Below are 23,748 nucleotides of genomic sequence, written 5' to 3' on the forward strand. Positions count from 1 at the left end.
GTCCACTATTTTATCTCCTTTTTCTGTAACTTCTTTGGGAATAGCATCCCTTTTGACATGAAGTGATAACAACATTCAAAATGAAGGTTTTCTATACACAGGAAATATCCTAAAATCTATACATAGTACCTTATTTCATCCTCACCCAACTCCAAGTATTTATTTACCTCATTTTACAGTTAAAGATACTGAGGCTCAGAGATTAAGTAACTTGCCTAAACTTGTGTTTGTGTTATAAATGCCAGCTGTCTGGGTTCAGACCCTTCAGTACTGTGAAACCAGCTCACAAAAGTACATTTAACCTATGCAAGTTGGTACTGTACCTAATCCCAGAGAAGAAGCTCTGTTGCTTTGGGGTGGGCTCTAGGACTATGGATAAAGCATATTTACCTTAGTGAAATGAATGAAAAAGGAGCACTGCTAAACTCCTCATCACAGCTTGCCATATTAGACCTTAATGATCGATAAAGCTTGCCAACAATCAGTAGTTGCTGCAATACATTGTCTCAGAAAACAGGTATAAAATAATACTTATTGATTTTTACGGCTGTCTGCAGGAGGTTTATGTCTTGTTGGCTGTGACTGAGAACATCCATGATTTACAACACTTAATTAAATGTGTCAATTCTTCATACCGAGACAATTTCCTATGGACCAACAAGCTGGAGGACCATTGGTTTTACTGGTTTTCTGAGGTTACCCAATGCATTATAATGAAATGATGCTTAGCAAGTCCTAGCTGCCCCTTTAGGGTTTACTATTAGGTTTACTGGCTCTTTGAAGAAATATATTTGGTGCCTGTTCCAAGTACCTTATCCATAATCACTAAACCCTCCATCACTCTTTATTCTAATTTATTCTAATTTCTAATAACCTGCTTCCTGAATCAGTAAGTAGAGCAGTGAATGTGAGTCTGTAGAATCAGAATTTTAGTTGAAATTCTATTTAGGAACCATATAACTTTAAGTAATAAACAGAGATTTAAATTTCTAGAGTTTATTTTTGAAAAAAAGAAAGAAACAAAGGAAGGAGAGCAGCAGGAAAGGAAGAAATGAAGAAAAGAAGGGATGAGGACAAAATGAAGAAACACAAACTTGTTATGTTCACCTCACAGAAACGGTGGGAGAATCAAATGATGTGTATCATATTAAGACACTCTTAAAATCCCAGAATGTGGCAAAAATGTTAGTGTTGGTATTATCGTTGTTTAAGTATTTATACTCAATCAGGAAATACAATTGGTTAAACAAATTTCAGAATCTGAAAGTTCTTAATGCAATGGTAAAAGACCATATCTAAACCAACTTATGGAGGTTGATATCTGAACAACTTTGCAATGTCAAAGCCATAAATCTCAGCCTTAACAAAGCAAGTAAATCAAACTTTGCAGGTAGGATGGGCCGTGTCTTCTGAATATTTGTATTTTACTTTACAAATTTTTTATACTTTGAGAATGACCTTGACAAATATTTCCAAATGAATCAAATCAGAGAAGATTGAGTTGCCTTTCTAGCATTACTAAGCTGCACAACCAGTTCCTTAATTTTTCATGTATCACAGAAGTCAAATAGAAGTTATAAAGTTAGTAGGACATCTGCATTTCCCTAGGTGCAATCCTATGCTATTTCCAGTAAGAAGGGTGTCATTTTCTGTACATGAATCTTGGATTTTTGTCTTTTGAAGATAAAACTCTTGTTAGCCTCATGTACCTTTAATAGGCCCCTAGGTGTTATCACACATTTAAGATTCGATACATTTGGTTCAGAAATAAAACTACCTCTGGAAAGTGCAGAGGGTAGACTCAGTGTCCTGTTTTGCATTTAGCTTTTCAATAAAATTCTTCTCAGCCTTATGAACTGACATTACCATATAAAAATAACAGCAATCCAACAACACTACTGCAGACTCCTGCAGGCACGGTACCTTGGGAGGATTATACCTCTAAAGCTCCACAGAGTTACCAAAACACTTATTCTGAAAAACAATTGCAAACTATTCCGTTGGAAAAAAAAGCACACTTTCTGTTTAACAACACAACCACTGCTTGTCAGCTCTTTTTTTTAGCCTAAAAAGCAATGGTTGTTTTTTTCTACTTCTTTAGTGCTTTGTTTTCTTTTTGTAACTCAAAGATTTTCAGGATTTCAGAACTAAAAGGATGTATCAACCCTGTCCTTTTGTCTCCTCACAGAAATGAAACTAAGTCCCAGAAAACAACAACAAAAAGAGACGTACTCAAGGTCACACACTAGTGAGTAGATGTGTCAGGTTTAAAATCTACGTCTCCTGAATCCTAGCCCAGTGTCTTAGGATTCTCCTTTAAACACACAGCTGTTTTGACCATTAAATTTTAATGTGCTTTTCAGGATATCATCATTCTTGATTTGGTGTTAATTCTGTATAAACAGAGGTCATGAGTGTTTTGGAGATTTTCTGACATCATGCAAATTTAAATTTGTGTGTGTGTGTTGTAATATTACGAATAGATATAATTTATTGAGTTTTAGTATGTGCAGAGAATTTTAATAAGCCTTATACATATATTAAATCATTTAATTTTGGAATAATCTTTTGAGCTTGACACTAGTATTATTTATATTCATATCTATATTATTCATATGGATGAGAAAAGTGATAATTTAATAAGTAAAGTAATTTGGACCACATAACATAGCTAGTAAGTGGCAGAGCCAAGATTTCTTAACCCAGATCTTTAACTACTATGAACTGCTACGAGTGTTTATAAAAACATCAAGGGAAATTACTTACATCCTACAAGTTTTCACAAGTAATTCTGCCTTATTAGTTTTAAGAAAAAAAATTTGGCATTTCTACCAGTTGGAGATGTAACAACCAAACGCATTTAGTTCTAATCAAGCTAAGAAAACAGACTGTGTTGCATCTGTTCTTTAAATACATTTCAAACAATTTCAAAGATATTCAAGAGTTGCAGTTAAAATTTGACTCTGATAGGCCACATTAGTTCACTGTTGACTTTCCTGCTTTTCTTGCATCTGAAATATTAGGGTATATTTACTAACTGTTAAGATACAACAATTAAACCTCATTTATGTACTATCCGGTACTCCTGTTTGGCTCTACTCTTTGGTTTAGTTTTTAATCCTAGCCATAATTTCAGTGTACAAATTTCAGAAATGAATGTTGTCTGCCTAATGATGTCAAGCTGCAACTGCTGGCCAAGAAATAAGAACTATACTTTGAAGAGTTCTGCATATTCTATTGTCACCTCTATTGATATGCAGAATCATACATAATTATAGGACTACTATGATAATGCAGTACAAAGGCTTTCAGAGAAAATTCCAAAAACCAGTGGAAACACCCTGAGTAGATACTGCAGGTTGAATGGAAGCAAGGATTTCTATTTCTGAAGGAAACTATAATTTTGATGTTCTATAACTCTTTAATAGCAAGAAACACTAATAAAAGGGATTGGAGGTTATTCTGACATTAATTTCATTTGTTTCTTATGTAACCACCGTTAGTCAGACCCCTTTTGAACTAGACATGCCTATGGTTAGAAAAGTCAGAGAAACAGACATGGCCCTGAATTCATGAAGCATGGTCTAATGGGCTCTGAGATTATTTCTTCAGTAGAACAAAATTTTTAAGGACTAAGAGTAAAAAATGTTTTATTAATTCTCCTTCTTATGTTAATCAAAACATTAATGCTCTCAAAAGCACCCATATGGCATTTGGCCATACAACTTCATAATTTACTACAAAGCAAACTTGAACATAAGGTTTAGTCACTCTCCTCATTTTGCAGTAGAAGTGTGACAGAAAAATATGCAGAACTCTTTAAACAATGATTCTTATTTGCTGGCCAGCAGATGCAACTTGACATCTATAGATAGACAATATCAATTTCTTGAGTTTGTATACTGATATTATGTCTAAGAGTAAAAACCAAACCAAAGAGCAGAGCTGAGCAGGAGCACCAGACTGTACGTACAGTGAGATTCAATTGTTGTGACTTAAGAGTTAGTAAACAGTAAATATACCTCAGATGTAAGAAAAATACCTCAGATGTAAGAAAAGCAGGGAAGTTACCAATGAACTGATTTAGCCTATCAAATCGAGAAAGCCAAGTTTTAACTGCAGTCCTTGTGAGCATCTTTATTAATACTAAAAAGAAAGTGGTTAAAATATTTAATAGAATAGAATACAACACAATCTGTTTTTAATGCAAATCTCAGACTAATTAATATGAAGCAGAGAGCCTCATTATTTTCTGTAATTCTTTCAATTTTACTACTTTTATATTTTGCTTCTTATACTTGTCATAACATTATTTTTTCATAAAATATATTTAGCTATGAAAAATCACACTTTCAACACAATTCTTATTTAATTTGAGCCATCACTCATTCAAGTAAAGTCTTAGCAAAAATATAAGCATGAAAACCATAATAATATCCAACGTAATAGGCTATGGCTTTCATTTCTAACTTATACACAAAGTACTTTCTATTTTAGGTTGCATTTAATGTTCTCAAACAGAAAAATAATTTTTCTGTACCAACTGGGCAGTAAGTGTTTTGGACTTTGCAGGCCATGAAGTTTCTCTTGTAGCTATTCAATTCTGTGTTGAGAGTACAAAAGCAGTCATAGACAATGTGTAACCTAATGGGCACAAGTGTGCTCCAGTGAAAATTAGTTCATCAAAGCAGGCACCTTTTCAGATCTGTCTGACCCCAAATCTAAAACATCAATAATATTTCAGCCAACAGTAATTAAACAGAGATAAGCATGATCGTCGAAATCATGTTTCTCTGAATTCCAGTTTAACAAATAAAATACTCTAATGTATATCTTTGAAGATGAAATTTAATAATTTTTAGATGGGAAAATAAATCTATAGACCATTAAGAGTAAAAATTGTCTTTTAATTGTAATTTAGTAAGCATTCTATTTATGAAAGTGTTTTATCTATTTTTTTATGAAAATATACAGAACCAACACACAATCATCTAAAGACTATGCTTTTCTTAATATATCAAATCAGAAGCCTGAAATTATAAAAATGTAGTGCCTTACATATTCTAATATGAATCTAGTATAGATATTTCATTTTGTATTTAAAAATGTTTATTTAGTAAAATAATGTACAATAGCATGGAATACCAGCTTTTTTTAATTTGCCTAGATTGAATTACAAGAAGCACATTTTCTTATCCAAGGACATAGTTCTTTCAAGCTGACAGTGGCATTGTTATTTTACCTTATATCCCATTCAACTATTAATGGGATAATGCATCTAACTTAAGTTTCCCAGTATTAAATAAGTCAACCTGGAGGTGATAAGTTCTTATTTAAACAGAAAAAAGGTGAGTGTACACATGCATATGTCTACATGTATGACAAGCAAATATTGCATGCTATTGATAAGGCTGGGCTAGTTTATATAAATTCTTTTCTTCTACAATTTGAGCTTTTGTGTTTTTCTCAAAGCTACATTTTATCTAACCATCGCAAAAATTGCAATTCAGTGAGTTTCTAAATCCTCTAAAATGTATATGGTATATCTATTCTAAAAGACAGTAACATATTTTGAGATAATCTCTAGAAATCTTGAAATTCATGCACAACTAAACCATTCTTAGCTGAGTGGATCAACATGATAATAAAAACTGTTCAGTAAAGCAGACTGACAATTTGATTGTTTAAAATGGTCAAACCAATTGTGAACTTAGACTACCGTAATGGGAGAGCTTTTGTGACCCTCAGTCTTTAGGTGATCAAGCCTCTGAATGTAAGTCATGTCCTGATATAGTACTGGATGGAGCCAAGTTGTCACTCTGAAACAGGTGTATGAGGAAATATTCACATATAGTGTGTCAGTTAAGCTGTTTTGAGTGTAGATGCTCTCATTATGGAAGATCTCCTCTTCATTACTTGTAATGATATCATTTATACTTCAAGTAAGGGACAACAGAGTTTAGATATAGAATGTGACAATGATTTGGCTTACTACATTCAGAGAAGTTGTTTTTTATTTCCATAAGATATCCAAAGCACCTCATGCATGTATTGAAATGGAAATGCTAGCCTAAGCAGTAAAATTAAAAGACAACCATCTTCAGATAGTTATATAATCTTTGTTCATTTGGCCAAGTATCAAAAATAATCATTGAATATAAAAATCTCATTGACAATAACTATAAAAACTATAAAGAAGTACTAAAGTATAAATTTAACAGGAATTATATAGGACTTATGGGCATACTTTTCATAAGAAATATGCAAGATCTACATGAACAAAACTGTAAAATTTCACTGAAGAACATAACAGGATATGTATAAAAGGGAAAACTTATCATGTCCTTCAATAGAAAGAACAAATCCTATTGAGAAGTAAATTTCTTTCCATATTCCTCAATAAATTTTAAAGCAATTACAACAAAAATAGTAGTAGCAATTTAAACTTTACAAAATTTAAAGATTGTATGAAAACATAACTATTTCATAATGGTCAAATATAACTAAGCAGAAATGTAATAAGAGGTCTGTCTTACATTTAACATCAGAGTAATTAAAACCATATGGTGCTGACACAAAAATATGGAGAAATACTAATGAAACAAATTACAGAGCAGAAACACAGACCCAAGGACAAGAAAGATTTCCCATGTGGTAAAGAACATTGCAAATTAGTAGTAAAAGGACAGATTATTTCATTAAATTGCATTATTACAACTATCTGTCAATCACTCTACCTATCTGCCTACCTATGAAAATTTCAAATGAACTCAATTTTTATGTGAAAATTTTTATAAAATGTTGGAATAACATCTGAATATTTTTTTTTTTAATCATTGGTATGGACTTCTCAAAGTCTGAAAACTAGGATCAAAAACCATAAAGTAAGAAATTAACCTATTTTGGTGTGGATAAATAAAAACCTTCTGGACAATGAAATATATTATTTATAGAGTTAGTATACAAGGAAGTATGTCTGCAATATGTGATATAGGCTCAATAATAGCCTTATTATGTAAAAATTTACAACAAATCAATAAGAAAAAATGAATTTTCCAATAGAAAATAAAGTAATAAATGACATAAAAAGGCAATTCAGGGAGAAGAAATACGAGTGGCCTATAAACACAAAAAAGTGTCTGAGATAGTTAACTGGCAATTAAATTTAGTTAATCATGGAAATAAATTATTTTACTTGTCAGATTAGCAAAGATGAAAGGAATGTATGTACTGATAGAGATACCCAGGATTGACAGGTGTGTGTGCAAATGGAATTCTCACACACAGGTGGTATAAATATAAACTAGCACATTTTTAAGGAAGCATAGCTCTGTAACAAGAATCAATGCCTAAAATATATATGTTCTGGGGTCCAGTAACCCAACTCCTAAGAATTTACCAGAGAAAATAATTTTACAAATGCATCAAATATGAACAGGCTGGAGTGTTTAATACAACTTAGTTCACAATACCAGAAATCTCCAAATAATCTTAATATTCATCAACAGAGGACTGATCTAATAAATATGATGTATTCACACAAGAGAATTCTAGGCAACTGTTATAAAAATTATAAATTGCATCAAAAGATGTTCACAAAACATTAACAGCAAAAATCATATTTGAAAACACAATATATTACACTATCTTATTTTATTTCAAGTGCATGCATGTGAATTCCTATGAAGTCTGAAGATTTTGTGATCATTTTGCTAACATTAGGTGTATCCGAGTGATGACACTGAGATCTTCACTTTTCACTATAATTTATTATATTTACTGTTTTTTCTATAATGGACATAAATAAGTAACAAAAATGATTCTGATAAAAATAGGCCAGAATATTAAGAAAACTGTATAACAAGGAATTTATCTGCTTTACAAAGTAAACATAATAGCTTTCATTGGATTTCCTTGATTTCTAAATATAGAAATAGTTGTCTAAATTTAATAAATTTGTATAGGTTTAAATCTCATCAGTGACAAATCCAGGACAAAGCGAGGAATGTCAAGTCTCTTGTCTTTGATATAAATATTGACCTTTTCAGAATAATTATAGAAATAATTTATCAAAAAACATTATAGTATCTTTTAACCTAAGGATTGTTTGCTTTCCAAAAAATTCAGAACTTGATTATTAAATATTATGCATATATATAGTAGTATACATAAGGTACATCTAAAATGTTTTGTTATTAATTTTCGTTAATCCAGTTGAATATTTAATAAAGCAGAAAAAAATAGATTAGAAATGTTTTGTTTGAACAACAGATTATTCCCAATCTTGAAAAACACATGTATATTCAAACTAAAGTCCTTTGACTTGATCTTGAAATACAACACAACTGTTACTTCACACTAAGCTTAACAGCGGTTTACTAAGTATTTTGAGATGGGTATACCATTTCATTAAAATAACTTGTATGACATGAAGGGCTGATATTTTTCTGCATCTAAAAATCTCTTATAAAATTTAATCAAAATATAATTTTGCTCTTAATTCTCAAGATTAGCATATACTTTTTCAGAACAGATTTTTGGGGCAAGAATTGAAATGATTCTCCAGTAATGAATGATGATTTACAACAACCAAGAAAAAAGTAAATCATAATTTTTCAATGTATACACAAATTTAAACGATGCTGAAACAGTGATAATTTCTAGTTGAATTAATTTCAAAATCACTTAGACTGTGTACTTCTATAATAGTACAGATTTTATTATTAAAGTTCTGTTTGTTTGATTTGTGTGGTTTTCCCAAAAGTCATTTAGGAAGCTGGCATGCTGACTATTAACAATCAACCTGGGAGACCATGATGCAGGTGCTTCCGTTTGATTTTTCAAATTTTCCTTCCTTTAACATCAGAAGAACACAAAATAAATCGATAGGGGAAAAACTGGGCTCCAGCACTTTCTGGCTGTAGCATAAGAGGTCTATATTATCTGGTTCTCATAGGTTCTAGCTTCACCAAAATATAACCTTCCATTCCCCATTTGTAAAATGTGATAATACTTATTTCATAGCTTTTGAGAATGAAATAGGAAATTATTTTAAAATTACATTTCATTTCATCAATGTTTCTCAGTAAATGGGAGAAATTTTTAGTAGTGTTACTAACCATAATCAAATATATCCCAATTGTATGTCAGTTATAATGCAATTTTTTCAAATCTCATTTTCAATTTACCCTTCGATGTTAAAATTTTTGTTTCTAAACTATTAAATGGCTAAAAGAATAGAGAGAATTTACATGTACTTTGATATTTTTGATTCCATATTATTTAAATTCCAAACAACAATTTCTGATTATATACACATTCTAACATGGTAAGCCTTTACTACATAATTTTAATATTCTTTTATACAAAACGAAACACAGCTACAATGTAAAATAGACCTTCTGCTATTTCTCAAACACATTCCTCAAGGATAGTAAGCAAATACGTCTTTCCCTCTTTCCATCTCCCTCTCTGGGTCCCTCTGTCTCTGTAACTCTTTAAAGTTCAACAGCATAAGTAGCGTTTGATTTCACTGGGTTTTAGTCTCAGCTCGAGTGCACTATGCACTGAAAGAACAACAAAACAGGAAACCCAGAGCTCCAGCATTGTGGCAATTTGTAAAAATGAGAATGTGGAAAATTAAGAGGTATTTTATTCAAATCTGGGAATTTTAACACCTGGACATATTTATAACATTTTCCTAAATGCTATATTTGACTAAAGCAGCCTAATTAAAGATGTCCCATTAAATGACAAATTACTACCTAACTGGACTACCTAGTGATAATGATCAGAGCTGGTGGTCAAATAACAGGATAAAGCCATTTTAAAACATGATTCTCAAGTTGGCCCATTAAATAGGAAGGGGTTTATGGTCTCTTAGGAAATGTATGATTATGATATTAAAACGATAGTTAATCTTTCTAAATAACCAGAGGGATATATTTGCCAGAAAATCTTACTCTGTAGTGTTACAAAGCAATTGGAAAAATATTTCTCTTCCTATTTCTTATAGAAGAGAAATTTGCCTTAAAATTACAGTCTAAGATAAAGCATTCCCCAAAATCTGAAGGAAATATAAAGAAATTCTTTGTTTTTTCTTGTGGTCTATAATTCTACAGTTTTTTCCTCTGTAAATGTGGCAAGGACTTAAAATATTATGACTTTTAAAATAATTAAGGTGACATTTTTCAGTAAATTCTGTTAAAAAAGAGTGGTTTGCTACACAGGCATACTAACCGGACTCAAGAAAACACTTGTGAGCATTCTCCCAAGGCATACACCAGATGCAAATGTGCACAGCCTCGCAGATCAGCCCCATCCATATCAAAAGCACACTGGCTTAACGGTGCTTGAAAGAGGAATGATGCACCCAACTGATCAAAGAACATTTCAAGAGATCTTCAGTCTTTTAACTCAAATACTCATTTGGTAAAAGAAACAGAAATATGAATTTATAGAATAAATCCTGAAGTTTGTCTGTATGTCAAAGAACATAATAATCAAAAGTATCTAAATGTTATTTTCTGGAGTATGCTGGCTTGAACAATGAAAGACACACAGAAATGGTGATGCAATTTTACAACCTAATAATTGGCACCTGCTCACTCATATTTAGAATCTTTTAACATCTCTGCTTCTTAGTTTATGGTATTCTTTAAAATAATCCACAAATCACTTCATTCATGATTAATGTTAAAGTTATTTCTGGAAAAATCTACAGTTGATGAAAATTCTATACTCCCACAAAAACCTGACAATTTTTAAAAGATTATCTTTGTATACTTGTTTAAAAGCCAGCTGTTCAATTACTGAGCTCTTTGTCAATCCAGTTAACTTGTAGTTCAAAGAAACAAGAAAATTCAATACTTATTTCAAAACAAACACTCCCTCTTGAGAGGGATGGAAAGCACACTCTCCAAAACATTATTTTTTCTATGTTAATACTTTAGACTCTAAAGAGGTTTAGACTCTAGAGGTTGCAAGGTAGGAATAAATGTGACTATATTCACAGAAAAGAGTAATCACTTTTGAATGATCCATATTGCAAACCTATGATCCAATATCTCCCAGTAGCAGACTAATATGCAGAACAAAACCAACTGTAATCTTCCATTATTATTTACTATCTTCTTATTTTTATGAGAAATTTAAAAATAATTGAAACTGGTGTCAAAGTGAATATAAGATGAAAATATCATAAGTTGTTTATATTTTAAACAGATCCTCTTTAAATTTCAATTTTGGATATGTTTGATAAGTATTTATTTATTGAGTCTCCATACTCAACGATGCTGTTTACCAGTATGTGACTTTGGACAAGTTCACTACTCAAACTTTATTTTGCTCGTGTTTAAAATGAGCACAGTAATAGTCCTTAAGTTATGAAGTTAATGTGAGGTTTAACTTCACACAGGGTTCTTAGCACATGGTAAGAGCTCAACAGCCATGAGCTATTACTAGAGACACACACAGGGATGGATATTTGGGTGGTTAAAATTTTGAATTATTTTTCACACTTTTGTTTCAATTATCACAAACTTGTATGTAACACACCCTAGATAAATAAGCATTCATATGTATGTATATATCTATGTATATGTGTAGCATATTTGTGTGCATGTGTGTGCCTATATTACCCACTCACTATGTCAGTCCACTTTGATTATTGACACAAAAGCCCATATTACAACTAGAAACTGGTTAGTTGCTGTTCAATTACTTTATAAGTGATAATGTTAGCTTCCAATTTCACTATAAAGCTAGTTTTCCTAAAACAGTGATCCTCCCAGACAGTACCTGAACCCTACCTAGGACCTACCGAATCGGATTCTGGTGTAGGCCCAGAAAATATGAGTATTCACACTAGACTCAGATGATTATTGCTCAGAAAAGTTTGATCACTGTTTTATAAAAACAGATAAAGTTTTAATACACTGTTAAAAATGCATTCTCAACATTTTGTTTCGAGTCCCCTACCTGAGGGATACACCCCTCTCCTGTCCCACTGTCTGAGACATTCTTCTTTCCATCAACTCTTCACTTACCCCATTGGGCAATTAAGACGATTACTTCTAGATTCCAGAGAAAGCCATAACCTGTGTATAAGAACTATCTCATATCTTTCTTCTACACAGTTTAATTGGTGTAGAACCAAATAAGTTAGCAGTTGATGAATATTTCCTGGTTGCTTGATATGACAGTCCTTCAACTACTCCTCCGACAAATTCATTCCATATTTCTTGGGCATCTACTAATTGACAGGCATGTGAGAAGCACTGGGGATGTGCGCAAACACAGTCCATACATTTGTGTACCTGGAAAACTCCTGTCTTTCTCTGTGGCTTACTCACGTATTGCTTTTCTCAGATATGTACTGATTCACCTTAAAAACTTCATTAGTTTAATGGTTGCCTTTGTGTTAGGAGAGAAGTCATTTCATCTTCAATTGCCCAGACAATTACTTCTAAGTTAAGACCTCTTGGCAGGTAAATAGGCAGTAGATGCCAAATTGTATAGCAAGAAAATGAAACTTGGCAATAGGAATGCCGACAGAACGTGAACAGAAAGAACACCAGCAAGAGCCAATGGGCTAAACATATACCCTATATTTTTCTACATAAATCATGACAAGATATTATAAATCCATTTATCTCCTTGTATAATAAAATATACATTTTACAAATAAAATGCACAAATGGAAGCAATATATAAATCTTTCATTTGTGTCTTTTAAAACTCACAGACGGGGTTTCACCATGTTGGTCAGGCTGGTCTTGAACTCCCGACCTCAGGTGATCCACCCGCTTTGGCCTCCAAAGTGCTTGGATTACAGGCATGAACCACCGCGCCCGGCCAAGTGGGTATTGTCTAAAAATAGATGAAATAAGCATTCTAAAGATGTAATCTTTAGATCAACTGGATTTATATTATGTGGGATAGAGTGAGGAAAGACTGGAAAAAAGATGAAAAAAACCTCAGAAAAGAAAAATACTAAACCACATTATATGCAGCAGCAATTTCTCAGTAAGCATGAAAATGCATTCTCATTATTGAAAATTCAACTGAAAATTAGGTCTTGATAATAAAAAAAGAAAAAGATGTAGAATTTTCATACAGTGCCCACAAGTAGCCTAAAACTACTGAGACAGTTTACATTTCTTGAACATATACCAGGCAACATTTCCTGATAATCATTTACCATACATTTTTGACATTAATGGTTACCTGACAAACTTTGCTGAAGCGATAGGAAAGTTATTAGACATGTTAACAAATGGTATCCATTAACAATGAAAGAAATTATGACACAATCAACATCCTCAACTCCTCAATGTTTTATATAAATCTTCCTTTATTGCTTGGCTTAAATTGTACTCAAGAGATGTAATATAAAATATAAGTTTATCAAGGAAAGTTATATTATTCACACTGTGAATGTATAACACACTGTATATTATATTTAGCACACTGTGAATAAGCCACCTAACTTTAAAAAATTATGTTAATTAAATTAATATTTTTTTTCAAGGTGGAGTACAGAGGGGAAACAGTAATATTTCAGGGAGGATTAGTTTATTTGATCCACGAACTGTTTCCTTAAAAATAAGAGTAAAACCAACTATAACAAAACAAGAGGTCCTCATGGAATGCAAATGATTAAAAAAATATGGCTTTGCTACATTTTAAAATGCTACATAACAAGATGGCTAAGATTGAAAGATGTGAAGGCAGTCATTTTGCTAGCTCTGTGACCTTAAACACATCATTTAACCTCTCTGGGCCTCAGCTCCCTCTTTTAAATAGGTTAATAGTGGCTATCTCAGTTTTTATAAGAGGACTAGTTAACATGATATGCATTGACACAAGACCTGCACAAGTTAAGAACTCCCTGGTTTGGATGTTTGTCCTCTCCAAATCCCATGCAGAAATTTGATCCCCAATGTGTTTCTGTTCGGAGATGGGGCCTGGTGGGAGGTGCTAGGATCACAGGGGCAGAGCCCTCATGAGTAGATTTATGCCTTATCTGGAGAGTAGATTCTCATTCTATTAGTTTCACTGACAGCTAACTATTAAAAAGAGCCTGGGACCTCCCCCAACTGGCTTCCTCTTGTGCCAGGTGATGTCTCTGCACAGGAAGCCAGTTCCCTTTCTGCTTCTGCCTTTAGTTGAAGCAGCCTGAGGACGTAACCAGATGCAGATGTCCAATCTTGAAATTTCCAGCCACCAGATGGTGAATGAAACAAACTTCTTTTCTTTATTGACTATACAGTCTCAGGTATTCTGTTGTAGCAACGCTAAACAGACTAAGACAAGTAGCTATAATTATTTCCTTATATTCATGTATGATTGTGGAGAACGTTGAGTGCTGTGCAAAACTAGTTTCAGGAGGGGATGCGAGGAGAAACGGAAGGAGGAAAAGAGGAAGGACAAGACAGCAGTTTGCCAAAATCGTGTAGGAGAGCTTCTGGACATAATTTGTTTGGAATTAAAGCTGTCTGTGGTCAGTGAGTATTCACACTTCCTTTAATTTACTTTATGCTTTCTGAGTGACCTCACTTACCTATTTTTCACAGCAGCCAAATTTAACCTCCTTTAATTTCAATACAAAGTGTGTCTAGTATGTTCATAGAGAATATGTAAGTCTTCAGGCAAGCCTTTAGTTTCCAGTCCTGTTAACCCACTTTGTATCTTCAACCTACTCCTTTCTACTCTCTAAAGATTATTTCTCCACCAAACTGTATAGGACTTTTTCTTCTTCTTCTTCTTCTTTTAGATAGTGTCTCACTCTGTCACCCAGGCTAGAGTACAATGCATGATCTCAGCTCGCTAAAACCTCTGCCTCCCAGGTTCAAGCAATTCTCCCTGCCTCAATCTCCTGAGTAGCTGGGATTACAGGCACACACCACCAAGCCCAGCTAATTTTTTTTTTAAAATCTTTAGTAGAGATGGGGTTTTGCAGTGTTGGCCAGGCTGGTCTTGAACTCCTGACCTCAGGTGATTTGCCCTCCTCAGCCTCCCAAAGTGCTGGGATTACAGGTGTGAGTCACTGTGCCCGGCTATATATGACTTTAAAAGCAATTTCCCTCTCCCTACGTCCCTTCAGAACCAAATTTCTCAAAAGTTTAGTCTTCAACCACCAAAACTACTCTGACTACATTTTACCAGTACACTCCTGTTACTATATCTGGGAGAACAGTTTCACAATGTGTTTCAACTGATCACTGTTGCATCTGACACAGCTGACTATTTGCTTCTCAAACTCTCAGGTTTTAAGACATGATTATCTGGAGCATCTCATACTAACTCTCTGACTGCTACTTATTAATCTCTTCTGTGAGCTCCTTTTCTGTCTTCCTCTATCTAAAATACAGGGCTCACCAGATTTCCATTTTTAGCTGTCTTCACATTTTCCTTTTGAATATTATCTGTTCACGTAGTTAGAAGCACTACTTACATGCTGACAATGCTCAGTTCGTCTCTCTACAAGACTATCTGTCTATATGTAATCCCAGCACTTTGGGAAGCCAAGGAGGGCAGATCACTTGAGCTCAGGAGTTTGAGAGCAGCCTGGGCAACATGGTGAAACTCTACTAAAAATACAAAAATTAGCTGGGCATGATGCCATGTGCCTGTAGTCACAGCTTCTCGGGAGACTGAGATGAGAGGATTGTTTGAGCCATACACCTATATTTTCCAATCACCTGCTGGCTGAATCCATTTGGAGATCCCATGTGTACAGAAAAAAAAATCAACATTTCCCAAAGTGAACTTACTATCTGTCCACATGCCTCATCCCCTTGAACTCCACTGCCCTTCCTGTCTTCCCTGTATCAGTAAAGGACACTATCAGAAACATGGGATTCACCAAGTCCTGCCATTTTCACTATATAAACACAATGATTTTATATCTTCTTTTTTTTGCATTCCTGTCTTAGTTCATCAATTCTTCCTGAAATTTTGCTGTAGATTTTCGTCTCTTCTTCCAACCTTAAGTTTTGCTCCACTACAATTTACTCTCTACACTTCAGAACCATCTTCCAGAGGTGTAAATCTGTTCATGCAATTCTACTGACATCATTTCATGGGCCCCTACAGCCTTTGGGAGAAATATTAAATTAATGAGCAAGACACAAAAATGGTCTTGATCATTTGATCCCCACCTATGGCTTCAAAACCAACTCTATCCCTTCCTCAGTCCCACTTCAGCGTTTTAAAATGACTTCCAAATCCCTAATACCGTTGATTTATCCTGTGTTGCACCCTCCTCTATGCTATTTTTCCTGCTTAGAACATCTATTCACACACTTCTAACTCCCCTCTTCACCTGACTCACTTCTGCATAATACATTAGTATATTCCCACTGTACTCTGTGTATTTCCTCTTTGAAAGCACTTACGACCTCACATCATGATTCTTTCTATATTTGTTTTTCCAAGTGGTGAACACCTGACTTTGTAGGCTGTGAGTCTATGTTCCATTTCCCCACATAAATAGTACAGTGCATAACAAATAATAATAAATTACTGCTATAAAAGTGAATTCTTCACTCAATACTTGTGCATTCACTAGGGTTCAAATATCCAAACAACCATTTGTATATAAAGCAAAACCACACAGTGAGAGACACTATAACCTCACTGCGATGTAATTTATAAACATGATGGAGGGAGACAGAATAAATATGTAAAATATAAACCACTAGAAATACCAAATACCAGACAAATGACAAAATCAACAAGTGACAAAGGAACTTACAGGAATAAAAACCACGAGGCAGTTACTTGGCTGCTCAGAAAAGGTTTCACAGAAAAGATAACATGTAAGCTAGGCATAAATACAGCAAGAATCTGATGTGACTATAAGAATAGTAAACACCTACTTGGGCAGTGGTAGCTCACTCCCTCAAGCCTAATCCCAACACTTTGGGAGGCCAAGCGGGGTAGATCACTTGAACTTAGGAGTTTGAGACTAGGCTGGGCAATGTGGTGAAACCCCATCTCTACTAAAAATACAAAAATTAGCTGGGCATGGTGGTGCATGCTTGCAGTCCCAGCTACTCAGGAGACTGAGATAAGAAGATTGTTTGAGCCCAAGAGGTGGAAGTTTCAGTGAGCCACGATTGCACCACTGCACTTTAGCCTGGGCGACAAAGCGAGAAAACTGTCTCAAAAGAAGAAAAAAAAAAGTAAACACCTAGTTAATATGTTTCATGTGATCAGAAGAGGGGTTGGTCTTGTTCACTGCGCTGTCCACAGGCCTAACACATGCCTGGATCATAGTAGCTGCCAAATAAGTATTTGTTGAATGAAATTTTAAACTGTGCAGCTGGTGATGCAAGAAAACATCTGTTTAAAAAACAGCAGTATGTTTCTCCATTTGCCACTCCATAAAAAGGTAATTTGTGTATGTGTTTACTAGAACTCTTTCCTCAAAAGTGAAATATTGCTTCACTCTTTGGTTGGCAAATGTGTTGTTTTAAGATGGAGAAGAATCTGCTTTAAATGAAGAGGAAGCTATTTCAGTCCATAATCCTCACAGCCAAATTTGAATCTTAAAATGCACTTTTCATCAAAGAATCTTAACAAAAAGATTCCTGCCAATTTAACCAAGACATCTAAAAATATTTCATTCCAAGGCCAAGCTTTCTGCTCAGGAGCATTCTAATTGAGACCACATTCTTCCAAAGATTTATTGAACTGACAGTTACCTAAGTCACATGGTCCCGACACCACCACTAGCGTCAGTAAGAACTCACAACTGCATGCCATTTAGGAGTTCTGCATTTTTTTCACAATTTTCTAGATTTTTAAGATTTCCTGGAACTTCTTTTTAGCCAATAGAGCTACTATAACTAACCAAGTAAGAGAAACATGTAATTTTGATTGGAAGCCAAGTTAATATGTCCCTTCTCACTTAAAACATAGTAAAAGTGAGACTTAGTAAATTATATTGCCAACTCAAGCACGCTTAAGACAGTAGCTGGAGTGGACACTGGGTCTCTTGAGTTGTCTTCATTAAGTATGTTCATAGACTACCAGTAAACTCACATGAAGGCATATCTCAGAAAGATATTGCTGGATCACTTCCAGACCACCACAATAAAGTGAGTATCTCAAAAATGTGAGTCACACATGTTTTTTGGTTTCTCAGTACATATAAAAATTATGTTTACACTGTACTGTATCTAGTAAGAAATAACATCATGTTAAAATATACATACCTTAATCTTAAAATACTTTATTGCTAGAAAATACCAACAATCATCCGAGCCTTCACAAAGTAGTAATCCTTCCGGTAGTAGAATGTCTTGGCTCCATGTAGATGGCTGCTGACTGAGCAGGGTTGTGGTTGCTAAATGGTGGGATGGCTGAGATAATTTCTTAAAATGAGACAACGATGAAGTTTGCTATGTCAATGGACTTTTCTTTTCACAAAAGATTTCTCTGTGGCATGCTATCCTGTCTGATAGCATTTTACCCACAGCAGAAATTTTTTCAAAATTGAAGTCGATCCTGCTGCTGCTTTATCAACTGAGTTTATGTAATATTCTAAACCCTTTGTTGTCGCTTCAACAATGTTCACAGCATCTTCACCAAAAGTAGATTCCATCTCAAGAAACCACATTCTGGCTAACGCCCTTTTCAGCATTAGCCCACCTGCACCCAGGTGAATTAAAAAAAAAAAAAAAAAGAAACCACATTCTTTGCCATCCGTAAGAAGCAACTTGTGCATTGAAGTTTGATCATGAGATTGCAGCAATTCAATCACATCTTCAGGCTCCACTTCTAATTCTAGTTTTCTTGTTATTTCCACTACATCTGCAGTGATTTCCTTCACTCAAGTCTTGAACACCTCAAAGTCATTCATGAGAGTTGGAATCAATTTCTTCCAAACTCCTGTTAATGTTGCTATTTGAACCTCCTCTCATGAATCATGAATGTTCTTAATCGTATGTAGAATGGTGAATCCTTTTCAGAAGGTTTTCAGTATTTCAACCAGACTCATCAGAGGAATCACTGTCTGTGGCAGGTATAGCCTTACAAAATGTACTTCTTAAATAAGACTTGAAAGTCAAAATTACTCCTTGATTTATGGGCTACCGAATGGATGTTGTGTTAGCAAGCATGAAAACCACATTAATCTCTTTGTACATCTCCATCAGAGCTCTTGTGTGAACAGGTGCATTGTCAATGAGCAGATATTATTTTGTTGTTGTTTTTGTTTTCTAATTTTAATCATTTTTTTTTTTGAGACAAGTTCTTGCTCTGTCACCCAGGTTGGAGTGCAGTGCTGCAATCTCGGCTCACTGTAACCTTTGTCTCCCAGGCTCAAGTGACCCTCCACCTCAGCCTCCTGAGTAGCTCGGACTACAGGCACACGCCACCACACCCAGCTAATTTTTGTATTTTTTGTAGAGACAGGGTTTCGCCATGTTGCCCAGGTTGGTCTTGAATTCCCGGGCTCAAGGGATTTGCCAGCCTTTTTCACTGGAATTACAGGAGCCAGCCATCGCCAACTGGCTGAGCAGTAACTCATTAAGAAAGTTTTTTTTTTTTTTTTCTGAGCAGTAATCCTCAACAGTGGGCTTAAAATGTTCAATAAATCATGCTGTAAACAGATATGCTGTCATCTGGGCTGTGTTTTTCCATTTCTAGAGCACGAGCAGAGTAGATTTAGCATTGTTCTTAATTTGGGGAATGGTCAGTGAACAGTGGCTTTAATTTAAGGTAACCAGCTGCATTAACACCTAACAAAAGTCAACCTCTGCCTTGAAGCTTTGAAGCCAGGCATTGACTTCTCCTCTTTAGCTATGACAGTCTTAGATGTCATCTTCTTCTGATAGAAGATTCTTTTATCTAATAAAGTCTGTTGTGCAGAATATCCAGCCATCTTCATCCATTACCTCAGATCTTCTGCATAAATTGCTGCAGCATCTCTGTCAGCATTTGCTATGACACCTTGCACTTTTATGTTATGGAGACAGCTTGTTTCCATAAACCTCCTAGAGCAGGCTCTGCTAGCTTCCAACTTTTCTTCTGCATATCCCAAGCCTTCATAGAATCGAATACAGTTAGGGCCTTGTTCTAGTATTCTGGCTTTGTCTTTAAGGGAATGTTGAATGTTGTGACTAATTTGATCTTCTATCAAGAGCACTAAAATTTTCTCCATATCATCAATAAGCCTGTTCCATTATCCCTTTTTTTTTTTTTTGGAACGGAGTCACACTGTGTCACCAGGCTGGAGTACAATGGCGCGATCTCAGCTCACTGCAACCTCCACTTCCCAGGTTCAAGCAATTCTTTTGCCTCAGCCTTCTGAGTAGTTGGGCCTACAGGTATACACCACCATACCCAGCTAATTTTTGTAATTTTAGTAGAGACAGGGTTTTGCCATGTTGGCCAGGATGGTCTCCATCTATTGACCTTGTGATCTACCCACCTTGGCTTCCCAAAGTACTGGGATTACAGGCGTGTCCCACCGTGGCCAGCCCCATTTTCTTATCTTTCATATGTTCACTGGACTACCACTTTTAATTTCCTTCATGGCTCCTCCTTTGCATTCACAACTTGGCTGTTTGGGGCAAGAGACCTACCTATCTGCCTGTCTCAGCTTTTGACACACTTTTCTCACCGATCGTAATCATTTCTATCTTTTGATTTGAAGTGAGAGATGTGCAACTCTCATTGTAGGGCTATTAATTGGCCCAATTTCCATATTGTTGTGTCTCTGGGAATAGGGAGGCTCACAGAGAGGGAGGGAGACAGACAGACATTGGTGGAACTGTCAGAACACACACAGCCTTTATCCATTAAGTTTGCTGTCTTACGTGGGTGCAGCTCATGGTGCCCCCAAACAATTGCAATAGTAATATCAGAGATCACTGATCACTGATCACCATAACAGATATAATAATAATGAAACAATTTGAAATATTGTGAGAATTACCAAAACGTGACACAGAGACACAAAGTGAACACGTGCTACCGGAGAAACAGGCTCCTTATAGACTTGCTCATGTCAAGGTTGCCACAAACGTCCAATTTGTAAAAATGCAATGTTTGCAAGGCACAATAAAGCAAAATAGAATAAAACAAGGTGTATCTATATTATGGTATACACCACAGGTAAAATGGTAAAATGTAAATTTATTAAAGGCAAGTAATATTATATAATAATATTAATAAATAAAAAATTTACCATAGGTAAAATGGGGCTATTACTTGCCTTTAATAAATGAGTAAAGTGAGCCCAGTTTATCTGTGGAATATTTTCAGGATGACTAAGCATCAGAAGAACTCGCACCTGAGACTCCTGATTCACTTCAGAGTCTTTCTGTCATTGTGATTTACAAGGAACATCACACTGACATGGACATTTATTTGTCCAGTGCAAATGAGTCAATGGTTCCCTACCATTCTCCAAAGGAAGACATGCTATAATAAGAGAAAGTTACAATTAGCAGAGATTGTAGTCCACAAAGGATAATGAGGGAGAAATGTGTCTGTTAATCAGTTTTGAAGTTTCATTTAAATAATCAATCAACTATTCTTTCAGGCCTGAAGCTAATCAAAAGGCCCTAACACTCAGACCTACATACAGGGGACAACATACCATACTGTTATTTAGATACCAGTGATAGAATTTCCTATCTGTTGCTTCAACACAAATAATCATCTTTTAAAAATAACAACAAACATCACAAAAATTTTCTTTGAAGATTAATTTTAGGTTACTAAGATTGCTAGCTAAAATGTTAACTTTTCTACAAGTCACAATCTAGCTGGACAAATACATCAGTGTTAGCATAAGGCTAAGTAAGGAATCTGGCTTGGAATTTTCAACACTTGGTTCTAATCATTAATGTTGTAATGCTGTCCCATTTACAACCTGACATTCATTTTTGCACTTTCAACATCTCATGTTTTTTCAGCAACAGTAAATAGCTTTAAGTGATGACACCTTGCCTTAGCTGGATCTATATTTTGACTAGCAGGTCCTGGCATTGTGTCCACCTCAGATATCTCTCCAAATGTTGCATGCAGGCAAAAAAATGAATAGAACTCAAAGGAAAGAAAAATAAAAATTCTATCACTCTAAACAATGTTAGGATATAATACCTCTAAGTTATTAGCTAACTTATTGCAGCAACCTCTAGTCATCTCGTGATTATCTCCTTGGGTTCTAAATTTTTCTTGAAATGTTTCACAAAATCTCGTTTTGTGATGCTCTAAAGAGGGAGGTGGTGGTAAAATAAGACTTGGGACTGAGAGAAGAGCATAAAAAAAGCAAAATGCAAAAGAGAGGAGTCTGAATCAATCACGTGTAGGATGCACAGAATCACACCTGATTTCTACATTACTTTGTTTTCAACGGTACAATTTTGATTCAAATTCCTGAGATGTAGGAAGGTACCTACATTAGGACCTCTTATTTTTATGCTGAAGCTCAAAATATAAGTCAATGAAAGGCCTTTCAAATTCACCAAAAGTAAACATTTGTATATCTGAGAAATTAAGTACTACCCTAAGAAACATTCTCTAACCACACAGATTTTCATAATGTGAGGGAAATCTATGGTTCTGAAACATCCAATATTGTATTTAGTCTGCATTTATATTGCATGTGATAAAAATTTCCCCAAATTAGAATATGAGAAGATTTATGTCATTAAAACATTTTAGAAATAGCTGAATTCCCTTGCGTATTCATAAGGTATAAGGAGAGTATTCATTTGCTTCAGAATCTTGTGAAATCTCAGGATTATCTCTTTGGACAGTGTATAAGGACTGTGCTGGTTACTGAGCTTCTTGTTTGAATTCTGGGAATATGGAAATTTGTACAATGTTGAGAACTAATTGACAAGTCCTGAGGGCTGGCTTAGAAATGTTTTGCATAAAAGCTTATACACTATATCCCCTTTTAAAATAATTCATCCAATTTCTAGACAGAACTATGCCAAAACACAACCTTCTGAAATGTGTTGTGGGCTATAAGGATTAAAAGTAACACTGGAATTTTACATTAAAATGTGGCCTATCTAGAGGGACTTCTCCAAAGCACAGGATCTTTAAAACACAGAGTAGAAAAGTCACTGGAGGAATGCCCCCAAGTACGTGGGGGCGTCTGGGACACTTGTCATTGTCTTGCATGTCTGCAGTATTCCAATATAGGCAGTAGGGGGAGCTCCTGCATGAAGCAAACCCCCCAACACGTGTTTCCTAGTTGGGAACATAGGCTTTTTCCTCTTAGCACTTGCCCCAAGTCCAGGGAGGTAGCCACTAAGGAGTACTGCTGTCAATTAACTGTACAAGCTTAGGACATGTGGTGAATGAATTGCTGAAGTGAACAGAGATGACACATGGGTCTGAGCCTACCTTTTAGAAACAGTGTGGCCAATTTTTATTTTGGTGGGCAGGAGGGGTTAAAGGAAGCAGCAATCAATGGAGTTGGGGCAGGAACGGGGGAGGGGGCTTGCCATTAACTGTAAACAGTGATCTTGGAAAGCAACAAGTGGGCATCATCAGTATTTCAGGGCCTTTATTACAGTTTCGTTTGTAGACTATATTCTCCATTAAATGTCAAATCAAACTCTCTCTTCTTCTCATGACCCCACCCCAAATCCAGAAAATCACTTGATGAACTGTGTTTCTCATTGAGCTTTAGGAGATGAGTCTTCTGTAGGGGGTCTCCTGCACGTGGCTGTGTTTTACACATGAATGTGTGATGCATTTTACTCCAAGTCC

General features: G+C 35.1%; 1 protein-coding gene across 4 annotated transcripts in view; it reads right to left on the reverse strand.

The window, feature by feature from the left end:
• The window catches only part of GABRB2 (gamma-aminobutyric acid type A receptor subunit beta2), a 264,711-nt gene that overhangs the window by 238,343 nt on the left and 2,620 nt on the right, over nt 1-23,748 (reverse strand). The gene's annotated exons all lie outside the window — the stretch shown is intronic.

This window comes from Aotus nancymaae, unplaced genomic scaffold (assembly GCF_030222135.1).
Source record: "Aotus nancymaae isolate 86718 unplaced genomic scaffold, 86718_ANA_hifiasm-v0.15.2.pri h1tg000015l_0, whole genome shotgun sequence".
Taxonomy (NCBI): domain Eukaryota; kingdom Metazoa; phylum Chordata; class Mammalia; order Primates; family Aotidae; genus Aotus; species Aotus nancymaae.